The 17,301-nt window shown below is 39.7% G+C and overlaps 1 protein-coding gene and 1 long non-coding RNA gene across 2 annotated transcripts in view; one reads left to right on the top strand and one right to left on the bottom strand.

The window, feature by feature from the left end:
* Window positions 1–4,473: 4,473 nt before the first annotated feature.
* Window positions 4,474–12,681, bottom strand: LOC109615174. Its single transcript, XR_002196150.2, has 3 exons — window positions 12,193–12,681; window positions 9,027–9,161; window positions 4,474–4,684 (listed from the first exon to the last, which is right to left on the bottom strand). It is a non-coding gene; the product is annotated as an uncharacterized LOC109615174 (long non-coding RNA).
* smox (spermine oxidase) overlaps window positions 10,758–17,301 on the top strand; it is a 32,868-nt gene continuing 26,324 nt past the window's right edge. Inside the window, exon 1 of the mRNA XM_010888536.5 lies at window positions 10,758–10,932. The gene's annotated coding sequence lies outside the window, so the exon portion shown is untranslated. The remainder of the gene's footprint in view (window positions 10,933–17,301) is intronic.

Below are 17,301 nucleotides of genomic sequence, written 5' to 3'. Positions count from 1 at the left end.
ATGAAGAAACAATATAATATTTATAAAGTTATCCCCATGCCAATTTCATTCAACTAGTGTGTTTTGAGGAGCGAAACTGCCTTCAGTAAAAGCTGGTATTAACATACTTATTTGTCAATATAATTGAAATAAACCACACATAACAGCTTTGTGATACTTCAGGATAACTATTTATTAAACTCAAATGAAACTAAAATGGCTATGCATAAGCTCTAATGCAAAGCACACCTGCAGACACAAGAAAATATTTCTTCTGTCTACACTCTCATTTTACCCCTGGAGATGTTCACAGTCCTGTAAGACACAATTCAGTTTGTTTTTGCTCAGTAGAGTCCAGTAGAACTCAGTAACATTTTTATTAGCTCAGTAGAATACAAAAATAATAGTTCACACGTGAGACGAGCCAGAATGAGCTTACAACAACTGAAATGGTATTAGTTCATTTTCTTGATCTGCTTCTGGTTTATGCATTTCATGACTCTAGTTTGCATCAACACTTAGCTAAATCATGTGGAAGCCCACCTTCCAAATAAGACAATATGTTATGAAACAGAAGAAGAAATGCATAAATTTTCCTATTTTCTTGCACTGGCCATGGAATCAAACGCACAACCTTGGCGTAGGAAGCGCAACCTACACAGTTCTTTTTTATGATCAGTATTATTCTTTATATATTCTTTATACTCTTATATCTGCTTTATCTATCTGTCTTTAAAGTGATCTGTACTCTGTCATGTGTTTGAGGTTTTAAGTGGACCCGAGGGAGAGGAGCTGCCACATCTGCAATAGTTGAAGTGGATCCTAATGAACTAAACCATAACACATTCAGCGATCATAGCATGAATTCCAAATAGCACTATATTTGACCAGGGCCTTTGATCAAAAGCAGTGTATTAAATTGGGAAAAGGGGGAAATTTGGGATTCAATGCCTTCCTAGGCACTAAGAGCACACAGGTAGGCATCCAGTAATTCAATTAAGCTGAAAATTAAATCTCTCAGCCATTTCCAAATCTAACGTTTGATTTGTGATGAGGAAGATAGCAGAGGAGGGAATTGGGGCTTATAAAAAAGAGGTCCACTACACTGTTTTACTTTATTATATAAGCTGCTTATGCCTTTAGGTTTCCATCAGCTAGCAGGGTGGCTTACTAGGCTCTACATAAACCATATATGCATGATAGTTAATGATTTGTTCAATCGTTAAGGCTGGTCTGAATGAATAGCTTGTGTTAAATCAGTCAGAAAACAACATTTTTATTTTGCTTCATTCTGTTTGCTTAGTGAGAATCTGTATGTTCTTATCAAAGCCCAGGTTTACATCACACCTCATTTTATCAGGTTACCTTTCTGCACTGTTGGAAATAGCCTGGGAATTAAGTCCCGTTTCCTCCTTTTCCATCAGTTAGCTTATTTCGGACATTAGAGGATTTCCACAGCCAGAGCCTCTTTCCGCTCTCTCTTTTTAACATTTTACGTTTAGTGTTTATTATTTGTACGGTGTTCTTTCCAGCACTGACTTTTGCCGATATCAAATTCATTGATTTAAATACACTTACTACGAAACCGTGTGATTGTTTCACCTAGCTCTTAAAATGTATGCACTTACAATAAGTCGCACGGGATAAGACTACCTGCTACTGTAAATGACTAAAATGTAAATGTATTTAGCAGTAGCCAATTAGAACAGACAACAAAGCCCATTCCTCAGGCATGCTGGTTGAACCTACAGGGATACACTGTCAATGATGACTCTTATTTCAGCTGTTGAGGGGTTGTATTTTTAGTTCAAACCTACCCGCGGTTCTATTTACTGCTTTGCTGCAACAAAAATTACAGACCCCACCATCAACTTACCAAGAGCAGCTATAACAACCTTAAAGTATAGCCCTGTATAGGGCCTGCTGTTAGTGGATTTGCTGTTAGTGTTAAGGCCACTCCCCAAACATACAAACAATGGTTTTGCATATTTTCTGAGTTAAAAGAGAAAGATTGAAACGTGTCACACCCTATTCCCCATAATGTGGTGCACTTTATCGGGGACAGGGAGAGACGCTTGGAGTGTAGCCTGTGGTGTGGGGGCTTGATTAGGCGCTACACTGGTGTCACAGTACTCTGTGTCCCTCGCCACAACAACAGAGCGTTGCGCAACTGGCGGTGAGATGGGCCAGAAAAGGCGAGGAGAGGGACAGGGAGGGTATGATTGAAGGGATAGGGTTGGGTGTCAGATTGTTCTTCAGTCAGACAGGAGTGAAGCCCAGCTTGTCTTTTCAGGTCCTCACATTTTATCGGTCTCATCTAACCTGTAAGAGTTAATGGCGGCCCTTTAAGGGAAATATTGGCACCGCTAACTTCTGAGCTGGCGGAGAGAGATATCGGATTGTCTCACAAGTCTGTGGCATCTTGGCATGGCCTTGTTTGCATGTGTGTGTGCCTGCGTGTTACAACTGTGTCTGAATTGGCCACAACCCACGACTGTGTCCACGCTTCTGGTTCTCTTTTAATCCAAGTTAAAACTCAAACAACAAACACGCGCGCGCACACACACACACACACACACACACACACACACACACACACACACACCCGATCGGCTTTATTGTTGGCAACGATCTGACTGTCACCTTAACATGTTTCGGAAACAAACCGAACTCTGTACCAGAATGCGCTATACTGTACTTTTAAAAAGGACCCATAGGACTTTGGAAGGTCATTTGGATGTCAGCCTGATGCTCCGTGATACAGGGAGTACGCACTCAGAGAAGCTCCTGTCTGAAACTGAGCACAATGTGTATTATGCCAAACAAAGAGCCATCAAAGACTAGTCCTCTGCCCGGTCCATTTTCAACTCTGTCATCCTCTCTTGCCCTGGTGGTGCCGTTAACTTGTCTGGGGTACCTCTTAGTTAGTGACGAAAAATCACTTGACGGACTGTTTAAGGGTCAGTTGTGGTCGGCTGCAACTTGTCTGCCACCAGGTTCATGGACCCACTAAACCCCCTTCATCCCAGCCATGAAAAGGCACTTTCTTCTACTCTTTTGTGTGTGGTTGGTGCATGGCTATTTATAACGGTGGGAGGTTGGGATAGAGGGAATACAGTGTGTACTCAAAGCTGGCAAGACCCACAATGTGTGGTCTATGTAATTCAATGGAGACACAAACAGAGAGCCTATTCTACTAAATCAACAGCATGACCAATCCAAGGCCAGCAATACTCTCTCCTCTCTACTTTTTCAGCAAATTAATGCACAGAAATTAACCTGCCAGTCACGTAACAGAGGCTAGCCCCTGATTCCCGGACCGGACCTACACCCTGTTCAAAAGAATTAATATGAAAGGAAGTGAGAGGACGGAGAAGAGAAAGCAGAAAGACGGGGGAGATTTGTTTGTCGGTTAATTGTGAAACTGACAAAATAAAACAAGGGAGCACGGAGTGATTTCTGACGGTGGGAATGTTAGAGGGAACACCGCTATGATCTTTGTTGGGTCCCATACTATTTATGCCGAATCAAGCCAGCTCGTGTCAATCTGATTGACTCATGTCAATCTCCCTTTACATTATGTTTTAAAATACCAAAATAAAATGCAAAAAAATTAATAAAATACATTCATGAACACAGTAAAACAATTGCATATATTATATCTATTTGGTACAAATTCTATTAAGGAAATAGACTTGAGGGTTATTCCCTTTGGGGATACATTTTACACATAATGTCTTCAACACAACACTGTTTTGTCCTAAATCTGTGATTTCTGCTTCACTAACATATATTATTTAAAAATTGTCATACCATGGTTAATGTATAGGAAACGTCCTTAAGTGCTTTAGGATCTACACACGGGTGACAAAATAATACACTTTTGTGAAGATGGATTTATGGGTTTTCCTTAAAAAATGTCACCCATCTGCATTTACAGTATCAGTCAAAAGTGTGGACACACTAACCCATTCAAGTGAATGGTACTGTAGGCATGCCAAAGAATTATAATTTAGTGGATGTGCCTAAAGTAGCAAAGATGCTGGATCCATTAAAAATGAGCCAGACAATTGTGGACTGCTCTCAAATAGATACTGGTGGGTTCACTATTTTGAGTCAAGAAAATAAATTGAGAATCGGGGGTCTTGCTTCCACCTCTGTCTCTATACCTTAGTCAGTTGAGAAAGAGTGTCTTTCTGTCTGCGGAAGATTGTTAAAAAGTCACTGGCATATTCATTGTGGGACTGTTTAAAGTTTTTTTTGTTAGTAAGTGAGTAAATAAAAAAAGTACAAGAGATGAAACATCAAATTAAGCGGAGACTATTGTTATTGTTTTATTGGTAAAGGGGGTGTACTCACTTTTGTTGCCAGCGGTTTAGACATTAATGGCTGTATGTGTTATTTTGAGGTGACAGCAAATTTACACTGTTATACAAGCTGTACACTCACTACTTTACATTGTAGCAAATTTCTTCAGTGTTGTCACATGAAAAGATATAATCAAATATTTGCAAAAATGTGAGGGGTGTATTCAGCCTGGGTGGCTGTAGTCTGTAGTCTGGTTGATGCTTGCACAGAGGGGAGATGGCAGCCGATGGTGTACTCCACAGACTTTACCACCATCTGAAGGGTCTTGCAGTCTGCAGTGGAGCAGTTGCCGTGCCAGGCAGTAATGAAACCTGAGAGGATGCTTTCAATGGGGCACCTGTAGAAGTTGGTGAGAGTTTTTACAGACCAAACTGCTTGAGTGTCCTCAGTAAGTGTAGTCATTTTGGGTAGTCTGCTGAGTTCGCTTGCCTGGACCAAGTGAGGTCATCTTTGATGAACAGAGAAACGTGATACAGTTCCATATGTTTGTTTCCCAAAAATGGAAGTCACATGACAATCAGAAGGTCATCTGGCATTTCATTTAAAATACACTTTTAATGACAAGATGACTAATTTCAGATTGAAGAAACAGTTGAATCTAGAAAATACAAAATATTATAAGGCAATAAGTGCTGGAAACTAGTGTTAAGTTCCCAACTACTCATTTAAGTAGTCTCTCAAGAGTAACCCTTTTGGACATATTTTGTGTTACAACATGCCACACCAGACAATATGCAAACAATTGTCTTTAGAAGGCAAGTAACTAATTGAATGAATCAAGTTGTTTCACCTGATTTCAGGTTAAATGTACCTGTCTTTGGGACAGGCATATTTAACAAACTGTAATGTTAGTCAAGGAGGCAGGATGCAAGTGCCCACAGGAATGTTTATCATATAAGTGTCCCAACAAGCAAGCGAACTGAACCCCACAAATGGCTGTACTCAACAAGGGTAGGATCTATGACGAGGACTAACAGGCAAAATAAGTCTATGACTAACAATACAGACCGTGATTCATCTGGCAAATAAGCATGCACTATAGACGAAGAAAACGTACATAAGCTGAATACTGCACAAAGACTGACAAACACATGGGGGTATCTATACATCCTGGTTGTAACATTCATTATACTTAATACTTACAAATTTTTCTCTGACTCTAACACTACTTAGCCAATCTGATAAGGATGTTTTTAGTTGCTACATGTACACATCAACCTCGGGAACCTCATTGCTGCTATCCCTGCATTTCAGTTGCACATGCACCTACATTTGCCTTCATTGCACATTTTGAATTGTAATTGGTACTTGCATTTGCCCATCTATACATTGCACATCTATACATCCCATTTGTATCATACATTATACTTAATACTTGTACATTTTCTGCCCTCTTCTATTTGCACATCTGGTTAGATGCTAACTGCATTTCATTGTACTGTACTTGTACTGTTCAATGACAAACTTGAATCTAATCTAATCTAGGTGAGGTGATTCTACTCTTGATGCAACAGGGTAGTTTGGAATTGGTTTGTCAGCTTGAGATAAATAGTGGAGTCTATCATTACAGATACTCAAAGCACACGTTTTGTGCAATGGTGTTTTTTAGATACTTATGGTATACTTTGTAGACTTCTAAATTAAAGTATAGCTGCCTTTAATAGTCAGAACCAGCATCTTAAGGTCTCTTATGATAACATGTGTTCACAAACAATATGGAGTCAGATTAGAGATGATAAATGATCACCAAAGTTCAATTCTCTTGCAATAATTTTCCTACCAGTATCCTCAGTAACGTTCCCCCTTGGTTATTTGGGGACTTTTGTGAAGCACCGGCTTTCAGTTGCAGTATGCATAGTATCCCCCAGCTCAGCCATGGACGCCTGTAATACCTTTAGATGTGACATAGGCCTCTTGTTGGCATTACTGACTACTGCCCTTCTCACCCGGATACTCAGTTTTTGAGGACAGCCTGTCCTAGACAGATATTATATTGCTCCCATTTCTTAATAATGGACTTCATTGTACATCGGGGGATATTCAATGCCTTGAAAAAGTTATTTTATCTGACCCAATAGGTGCTTTTATAGAACATTATTCCTGATTTGCTTTGAATCTTTTTCCTCATGTTTATGATGTCGTTTTTGTTACAGTGTAAGAACTAGCTGTGGGACCAGTTGGTTTATGTAACGCCTGCCATACTTCCCCCTGAGTCGCGATGCTTGTGGGACCAGTTGGTTTGTGTAACGCCTGCCATGCTTCCCCCTGAGTCGCGATGCTTGTGGGACCAGTTGGTTTGTGTAACGCCTGCCATGCTTCCCCCTGAGTCGCGATGCTTGTGGGACCAGTTGGTTTGTGTAACGCCTGCCATGCTTCCCCCTGAGTCGCGATGCTTGTGGGACCAGTTGGTTTGTGTAACGCCTGCCATGCTTCCCCCTGAGTCGCGATGCTTGTGGGACCAGTTGGTTTGTGTAACGCCTGCCATGCTTCCCCCTGAGTCGCGATGCTTGTGGGACCAGTTGGTTTGTGTAACGCCTGCCATGCTTCCCTCTGAGTCGCGATGCTTGTGGGACCAGTTGGTTTGTGTAACGCCTGCCATGCTTACCCCTGAGGCGCGATGCTTGTAGGACCAGTTGGTTTGTGTAATGCCTGCCATGCTTCCTGAGTCGCGATGCTCGTCATCCCCTGTTTACCCACCACCGCTCCAACAGCCCGTTTCCAAACTCACGTGGACTTAAAGCAACGAAGGCAAATGCAAGTACAAATGGCAATTCTAAACGTGCAATGAGGGCAAATGAATGCGCAAGTGCAACTGAAATGCAGGGATAGCAGCAATGAGGTTCCTGAGGTAGACGTATGTAACAACTGAAAAACATCCTTATCAAACTTTGTACATAGACTCCAACCATGATAATAAAGAAACTGGCATTGACACATTTACATGCATCCAATTAGCACCATCCAATGCAAGACATTTGGTTCTGCTGAATTCTTAATCTAGCAAACATTTACATGTTTCAAACGACACATAACATGTACAGCATTAAAACATATTGGAGGTTTCCCTTTATCGGAAACACATTAAAAGATCAAACAACAGTGTGTAATTCATTCAACGAATGTCATTTTAGCACTTTGTAGTTATTTCTGAGGGCTTACTTTACATTATGCTACATTTTCCGAGACATATTGAAGAAGAGACTAGAGACGCTAGATTATTATGTTGTGTAAATTTACTATTTATCAATTGCTCAAGATGCCATCTTCTGAGGTAGCGTGCGCCACATTTTCTATAGGGCTCATTTGTGTAATATTAGGATGTCCCGCTGAGTCGAGACACCAGACAACATTGCACCTTCGTTTGGGTCCCAAATTAGGATTTTTTTAAAAGCCATTTTATATAACAGTGTAGACCATGGGTATGACAAAAGATACATAGGTAACCTCTCATTAATAACAAAAAGGCACCTCAGAGGATTTTTGCACACTGCCATAACACCACAGCTAAGGGCTGTATTCGGGGGTTTCACACTGTAATGTAGATAAGCACAGATTTTACATGTAGTATAATTATTCATTCACAAGTGTGGGTTATGATATTTACATAATTTATATTGTGCTTAAGGGACACAAGGCTCATTAAACAAATCAGGGTGGATCACTACAAATCACTCACATGAGCAACGTTGCTATGTTTTGGGGATAAGAATGCATTAACATGAAAGGTGTGTGAAAGTCTGAATTGTAGTAGCTAATCCTCTTTTATTTTAACTGAGCCAAAGGTCAGCGTTAATCACACAACCCTGATTAAACCACATTTTTGAGTGCCTTTTCATTATTTTCTGTGTATGTGTGTGCTCCCCTCGGTGTTGACATTCTAAAAAGCTGAGGGGAAATTTTGAGTCCACAGTCACCTTGCAAAAACACCCATCAAATTCAAAATGGCGTCTGCCATCCTCCATTGGTATACATTCTTGTAAGACGTTTTTCTTTTGGCAAAAATGAAACTAATCCACCTGTTTAATATTAGCACATTTAGCTGTCACATTAATTTGAATAAGTATTCAGTTGTCATAGATTGGAACCTTTGAAATTAAATGTTACCTTGGAATGCATATCGCATGATGAACACAATCAGAAAATAACAAAACAGGTTCAAATAATTGATTTCCTTCTAGGACTTATTAAATGGTGTTTATTGTTTGTTAGAAGCTGTACAAATTCACCTCAACAAATGCCTTTGCACGTCCCTGTTCTGCGTTCTGGGCTCTTGTGTTCATTTCAGCAGGTGATGACTGACATGTGCTGCATCAACCTTTAGGTTCTGATCGTTTGCAATGACGTAGACACAGTATGAAAATAGATCACAAGAAAAGGGACAAAAAGCTCTAAGAGAAGTGGGACTCAATTCCGTTCTAAGAATTGACCTCCAAAACGTGAATAAAATGGAATACTGAGAAGGAGGAAATGTCAGTGATTTATGACTCATGACTATCTGTTACAGTTTCTGCAATGTTTCCAGCAAAATTGTGAAGACTTTCGTAATTTTTATCTGCTCAAGGCTGACATGTGAGCATTAGCTTCTTTCAAGTACAAACACAAACATGTCATACCAATGATGAGTACTACCCCTTTAAATGGTTCCATTCTAAGACAAACTTGAAACAAAAGGAACAAACCCGGGCAGGATGGGAGTCGACCTGAAGGAACTGATGATTGGCTAATTCACAGACAAACGTAGATGACATCCCTGAGGGAGTACCCTCCCTGATCGAGTTATCCCGAACCCTTCCTGTTGATTTATGTGGTAAGACCTGTAGACAAAACAATTGGAGGAGTCGGCCTTTACGGATGTTAAAGGGTCAGTACACATCAAAGACGCCAAAACAAACAACTGACATACTCCCAAAATGTCCCAAAGGGGAGTTACATCTTACTTGCAGAAAAACTGAGCCAAAAACAAACACACAATACTATAAGACCCAATCTACACACATTACAGCGTAATGACAATGCTAAAAGATATTTTTAGAAATGTAAATTATTTACTGAATATAACATGTACCTACGTTTTCAGACCGTTTGACATGGCACTCATATCATTAGCTCATTTGCATCCTCTGTCCTTTGTATTGAAAACTACATTGAATTCCATTTCCAGAAAGCGGACTTGAATGTAGTCCAGAAGGCTAGCATCAGTCTTCATAAGTTCTAACACTTCACAGTGCATGTCATAGCAAGAAACAAGCCATGAAGTCCAAAGAACTCTATATAGGACATCAAGATAAAATTGGATGAAGGCATGTATTTGACGAAGACATTTTAAATTGCTTTAGCACTGATGCCCCAAGAGCATGGGCGACTCAATCACTGTGAAAAGGACAAAGTTTAAAACCGGTTTCCGTAGATCATCTTTGAGGTGTTTCTACAACTTGCCTGGAATTAATCTGTGTTACATTCAGTTGATTGGACATCATTTGGAAAAGCACACACCTGTTTTCACAAAGTCCCACAGTCGTCAGAGCATTTCAGAACAAATCCAAGGGATGAGGTCAAAGGCAGGAGTGGCTTCGGTGACAAGTCTGTGAATGTCCTTGACTGGCCCAGCCAGAGCCTGTTTTGGAGCCTGATCGATAATCTCTGGAGAGTCCTGAATATGGCTGTACAGCGACATTTCCCATTTACTCTGACAGAGCATTAGAGATATCTTGAGAGAATAATGTAAGAAACTCCCCAAATACAGGTGTGCCAAGCTTGTGGAGTCATATGCAAGAAGGCTCTAGGCTGTAATATCTGCCAAAGGTGCTTCAACAAAGTACAGAGTAAAGGATTCTGAATACTTGGGTAAATGTAATATTTCAGTTCTTTTATTTCTTAGTTTGCACACATTTCTATAAACCTGCTTTCGCTTGGTCATTTTCTGGGATTATGTATAGATTAATGGTTATTAAAATGGTTTTAATACATTTCAGAAAAAGTCACCAACATGAAAATGTAGTGATAGGCTAGTTTCAGAATGCACTGTAGACTGTATCTCCATTCACATAGATACACATGCACACCCTATATGACATACATACAGGTAGACCTATAAACTGTAAACGTATATTACATTACACACATAATACGTAGCCTATATTATTTTAGGAATGATTATTGTCCAACCAAAATCCCAATCATGTTGATGAATGACACCGCATCTTCACACTATAAACAAATACAGCACATTTAAAGTTCAGATCCCGCACTACTATAAAATAAATATATACACTCTTTCAATTACTTGTCCACATAACCTGACACAGATAAATCAACACATGGATTAGTAGACAATTATAGTTTGAAGGTCCCTTAAATTATAATTTCCCGGCCACTATGGGCGCTCACCCACAGGCAGTTTGGGGCTGGTCTTCCACCGAGTCGTCACGGTTGCTCATATTTATTAAGCGGGAGGCAGCGGCAACAAGGAACTGGCTGCTTCTGGTTTCAAGGCACACAAAAATACATAGCGGAGCCGGGTACGAAGATAATACAAAGAAAAAGAGGACCATTCTCACGTTTAAATCTGAAGACTAACGGAGTCAGGTAATGAGCGCCACCCGATATCAAGCCGATTCATAACCTTTCGTCGCAGTACAGTCATGCTTGTAATATTCATCAACATTGTGGATAGCAAAGAAGTAAACAGCTGAGATGCAGCTGTCAGAACGCTAGTACGGTGTGTACTTGTTGTAGGCAATTGTATTTTTTGTAATGTTGTATGATGTGGTGCTGTAGGCTAGGCTGTTACAATAAATTGTTCGCCTAAATGGATGAACGAAATCTAAAATAGACTGCCCTAATTCGATTGTTTACACCATTTTATAAAAATTAGCATTTCGATATTATCTTTTGCTTCAGCTTCCATTCTGTGTAAAATGTCAAATGTTATTGTATTTCATTGTATCCTGTTTTGATTTCATATTTTTCCTATGGAATGTTGACAATCAGTATATCTCATCGAAAAATAACTGCTTGTGCTGCTTTGTTTCAAAATGTGCTGGTGGTTTGTTTTGCCGCTTTGGCAGTAGAATTATGTTACGTGGCAGTGAATGGGACACAGCGAAAAAGTATCTGGAAATCAACGCTACTTCTGGTCAACTAAATAAACTTTAGATAATTGACTTTTTCTCTCTCCGGTCTGTGTCTTTCCTGTATTACTTACCAGTAGAACAGAAATAGAATTGAACACTGTATAAACTGAGATTCACCATTTTAGTGTAATTGGATTAATCGCCAGCTGTAAGCCAATTAATGAGAAAATAAAGGGGAACAATCATTACAGCTGTTCTTGCGAAATTCCAATTGTCTATTCATGATAAATTGCCAGCATATGCACATTGGCTGAAGGTGAATTTCCCTGGTAAATAACTGAAGCGTGCTTTAACTGACGGTATAAAGCATTTGATATTTCTGATCTAGCTATATAACATCCTGTCAGAGATAAACATAAATTATTTTATACATGCCATTCAGAATCATTACTCCTTTTCTACAACTTTTTAAAAAGGCACTACAGTCCATTGTGCACCACCTTGAGATTGTCTACCTGACCCTACCCTTTTTGCATGTGAATGGGTGTTTTGAAACCTGCCTCTCATTCACTTGTCCTCAACTGTGAGAAAACCGAATGAAACACAGAGAGAGAAAAAAAATATTTTTTTAGAGAAGAAACATTTGTATTAGTCGCAGCAGGATTTCTATATCAAAGTGTATTACTATGGCGCGTGCTACGAAGTATGGCAGTGAAGGCGCTCATTACAATCGGTTCTCTGTGGGTTTAGTGTTCCTTCAACTGCTGTTTACCTTTGGCATTACCACTCCAGTCCCGGGGGCACCACGCTCCTGTTTATACGGCTCCAGGATGGAAGACATCCAAGGGTCAGGTCTGCCTGCGGCTGTCCCATAGCCCTAGCATCCCGTTACTGTAACACCAGAGAGAGGTGTGGTTTGTCTAGGGCTCGTCTGGCACAGGGCCCGGCCCCTTAGGCTAATAGCTCCCTTAGTTCTTTCTTCGTCTGAGGAAGTGAGAGACATCATGCAGCCAACCTATTGAGTCCTGTAATGCTCGCTGGGGGGGCTTGATTCAGACCAGGGTTGTCCAAACTGGCACCAAAGCAGCTGGGGGAGTAAGGAGGATATCATGGGAGGAGTGGGACTGAGGAAGGGGGCGAGTGTGTTTTCTTTCGGAAGATAGTTATTCGGACAGGAAGAGGGTGGCTGTCACCTTCCAGCGAAACCGATTACAGATGATTCTCTTCAAATATTATCGTCCCTTTTTTTTTGTTTTTTTGCATTGCCCATTGAATAAGCAAAGTGTGTGTAATGTAGGTTGCTCGTTTCTAGGTCACACAAGTTCCCCATTCCCGGTCCAGCCCACCCTTAATCTCCATGCTGCAGCCTGGCGGGTGAGGAATGACTGGTGACATGTGGTGTGTGCATTAACCCGCAACAGGGATAATGGAATCAAAGCAGCTCTGCGTTTACTGTAGGTCTAATAAGAGTGAGGGGGGAGACCTGGTAAAGAGTCACTCCATTTTGTTATCTTCTTTCTGCAAGTCCTATAACTATCATTTTGTAAATCTATAGTGTTATCCTGTAATAGCACGATAGTACATTCATTTCTAGTACAGTATGTTTAACACAAGTTCAGGGCTAAGCTACAGGTGGCCTGTGGGTCAGAAAAGGCTTGAGTGATTTTTATTAGCCCCCAACGTTAGAAAATAATTTATAAAAGATTACCGGAGCTCAGCTAATTGTGTACAATGATTCTTATTTTCAACGTCTATCTTTTTGATCTTAGTCGGGATCTATTTGCAGTGTACAAATCTTTTTTTTTTATTAATGATATTCCAGCCCAATGAACAGTGTTATTTACAGTTGCTAACTAGCTAGCTGGCTCCTCGAAGTTAACACATTGTTTTCATGTTATTAGCTAAACAAAAAAAGCAGAGCAGTTGTTGAAGTACTTTAGCTGCATACTTTTCAGGAGAATCTGCATTAATTGCATACCATCCATGATTAGAATGTCATTTAGGCTGTAATGATCTCCAACAATCTATGCATTAACTCATCGTACAGTTAATAGCACAGCAGATGCTACACATACTCAAACCCCATTGTGACTTACAGTGGGTGTTTTTTTTTGGGGCAGAGGGACAATGTTTGGCATGACAGGCCACTCACAATCTGTCCCAAATTGCACCCTATTTCCAAAGTACTGCACACATTTTGACCAGATACATAGGTAGGCCGCTGCATTGGAAATAGAATAGCGGGATTTGGGATGAATTCACTATTTCACAGTGAAAGGCATTTCCTTCCTGCGTAGACTGGCTGTAGAAATAAGTGGGGGTACTTTGCCAATTCATGTGTCCTGTTTTTGGACGAGACACCTTGTGTTGTGGTGATTGGGAAGGAACAATGGGAAAGGTCTGCTTTTTTCTGCTCCATGCATTTCCTCTCCCTTCCATTAAAAAGGTGCAGCCTTAAAACAGATTGGGGACACTACCTTGTAAAAATGCAATGTATACTGCTTCAAAAATATAGCTTAATGTGGAGATGTGTACCTGAGCCAGTATCTAAAAAATATCCCAGTTCCACCCTGTTCCTATGTAGTTCTCTACTTTTGAGCAGAGCCTACGGCTTCTGAAGACAGAAATCAATAGTTTAACTGGTTTGTTTAGCTTTAGTGTTTTAGTTCATCCTTGATTGATTATATGTGTAACCCCATACTGACACTTCAGACTGGCCCAGCAGCACTCCATTGAACTCTCCCTTCAGACCTTGAGAGGTCTGACAAAATAGGCTTGTCTGTCTATGCTGCTTCGTTGTGGGCCCCGTGAGCGATTTCCACCGTGGGCCCTGGGACAACAGGAAATGGTCTTGTAATCTAGAATAAGGATGTGCTGACAATGTCGCCCCCTCCCGCTGTGTGTCACGGGGGTCCACAATGTGCTCTGTGGGCAACGTGACTTGGTCAATGTGCATCTCTCTGAAAACAGCAAAGAACCTTTCTACACCAAAGTGTATACAATAGTCTGAACAGCAAGTATAAGCAATATGGGCCAAGAATATGTGGACATCCATGGGCCATTTTGTGTCTTTAGCCTAAATACATTACACTAAATGTACTAAATCTATACAATATAGTGAGTGGTGACGTTAGCAAAGATGCATAACAATGTAAACTAGCAGCAATTCCAAAGAGTATAGGAAATGGGTATATGAAAAATATGGAAGAGATTAACTATATAAATATACATATAATAGTGCCTATGAACGGTACATTCAAATATGCAACTGTACATTGCATGTACATAGAAAGTCATCAGAGCATTTGAAATGTTCGCGTGATCAATATGATCGTATATCAGTGTTGCTGGTTGAGGAGCCTTATGGCCTGGGGGGACATTTCTTTTGTGAGTCTAGAAGTTCGTGCCCTGATGCTCCGGTAACATCTTCCAGACGCCAATAGTGTGAACAGATCATAGCCTGGGTGGCTGCAGTCTTTTCATACCAACTTTAATTGCAATGGCTATTATATTGCTTTTCTTTAAACCATGCAAATTCAGGTCTTCTATGAAAAAGATCTGAATTCACATGTTTAAAAGAAAAGGAATATAATATTTATTGTTTACAGGAAACTCATTCTACATTGTCTGATGAAGCTGGGTACAAAAGGAATGGGGGGATGGGCATAATCTTGAATTTAAAAGGTGGTAATGACCATATTATTATATTAGGAGATTACAACACTGCTCAAAATATTTTTGTTGATCGGAAAGGAAATCATGCTACAACACATCACCCAATGGCCCTTAAAGAAATCAGTAATATCATGGACATTTAAGAGATTTCATAGTTATATGGAGACAAAGAAACACCTAGTGAGGTATACGTGGAGGAGGCTTACTAAAGCAAGCCACTTGGACAAAATTCCCATTTTTGCTTCTCCTGAAAATCTGAGAAGTATTGATAGAAGAAAGAATGAGCTCTGATAATCATTTCATTAGCATCCACATTTATCCCACTGGATTTCCAAGGGGGCATCCTTTCTAGATAACACGGGTACAGCCGATCGTCGTTTGGTATGGGGCACTTTCAAATGTATTATATGAGGCTACACAATACAATACTCAGCTATAAAGAAAACCAATGCCTGGCAAAGGAGACTAAAATAAGAAATGAGCGAGGTAGATAGTAAGAACGGTAGATAGAGGTTTAAAATTCAAAAAGTTCAAAAAGAAAAATGGGTACTTATTCAAGAATGATGAATTAAATAATGTTAATTGAATGGAAAATGAGGAATACTACACAATTCTGTTTCTAAATTTGTAGCATACTGTGGGAAAATAACACAAAAATACAGAAAATTGTCACAGAAGACAGAGTCCACCATGACTTACCTAATGCCATTGAAAAGGAGGAAACAAAATATTTTGTTTATCCACTGAATAGAGTGAATTCTAAGGATGGTAAAAACAAAGTAATTTCAGACCGGTAAGGGTCACCAGGGCTCAATGGCATACCAACATGTGTAGCTTACTGTATTGAAAGACTCATTATTAATAACTCTTATGAAAAAGGTATATTATCCAAAACCCAGCAAGAAGGTTTTATCTAGCTTTTACTAAAACAGGACTCAAATTTGAAATGCAAAGATCCAATTAATTCAAAAGACAGGAGGACTCTTACTCTTCAATGTTGCGACGCAAATGCATTGCATGTAGAATAACAAATGCATTCAGGACACTTCGTTCTGATCAGACAGGTTTTATCCATGGACGATAACTGGAAATATCAAAAGCCTAATATACTGTACCTGGCCTGATCTTCATAGCGGATTTTGAAAAGGTATTTGATAATGTATGACAATTTTATATATACGTCTTAACCATTTTAATTATAGTGGATCTGTCATATAGTGGGTGAAGGCAGGGCCGTTGTCAGGAATCCTGGGCCCCCTGAAAATGTATGTCTGGGCCCCCTCACTTATAGACGACATAGACAGTATTACAATCAATGGGCCCTGCCAAATCATACCCACATTTCCCCAAACCAGCCATGGCCCTGGGTAAAGGTGTTGTATAGTAACTTCAGACGTAGAATTATAAATAATGGCAATTTTTTAGGTAGTTTAAACTATCAAGAGGTGTAAAACAAGAATGCCCATTGTCCCCATATTCATTCATTATAGCCACTGAAATGCTAGCCATTCAAATCAGAACAAATAATAAAATCAAAGGTTTTCCAAGGGCTAAAAACAAAGGTCTCCATGTATGTATGTAACTTTTCTCATCTCTCTGGACTAAAACCCGAAAATGATAAGTGAACTATATTACATATTGGATCATTAGAAGGTACAAACTTCAAACTGCCATGTGGTCTAGATACAGATTGGATACAGAACCCCTGGAAAGGAATGCATCTAACTAGTCATGGTTAAGTTGCCTTGGTCAACTCCCTGGTGATCTCACAATTTACTTATTTTGTGGCACTACCTACACCAAGAATAAAACATTTTTTTGAGTTTATTTTGAATGGTAAAGAGGCATATTTAAATGACACGAGTTGGGAGGAGTTCAATTATTAAATATTAAGGCTGAAAATCAATCTCTAAAAGCCTGTTTTAAACAAAACATCTAAAATCTAAATGGTTTTCAAGCAGCCTAATGAGAGGCTCATCCAATGTTTTAAATGGCGCTCTTTGCCATGGTACATATTAAAATGTGTCATTTTAAATGGATAGATGAGACTGTTTAAAACATCTACCCTTATAAATGAATCTATACAGAGTCAGTTTCAATTCCAGTTCTCCCTCCAGAAGACCCATATCCAATATTACAACAAATAATACGACTAAAATCAAGTATATTAATAGAAGGTAAAGCAATTTTCATATATTTTTTTAAA

The sequence above is a fragment of the Esox lucius genome, chromosome 25 (genome assembly GCF_011004845.1).
Source record: "Esox lucius isolate fEsoLuc1 chromosome 25, fEsoLuc1.pri, whole genome shotgun sequence".
Lineage (NCBI taxonomy): Eukaryota > Metazoa > Chordata > Actinopteri > Esociformes > Esocidae > Esox > Esox lucius.
The sequence above is the reverse complement of the archived record's forward strand: the minus strand, read 5'-3'. Positions and strand labels throughout refer to the sequence as shown.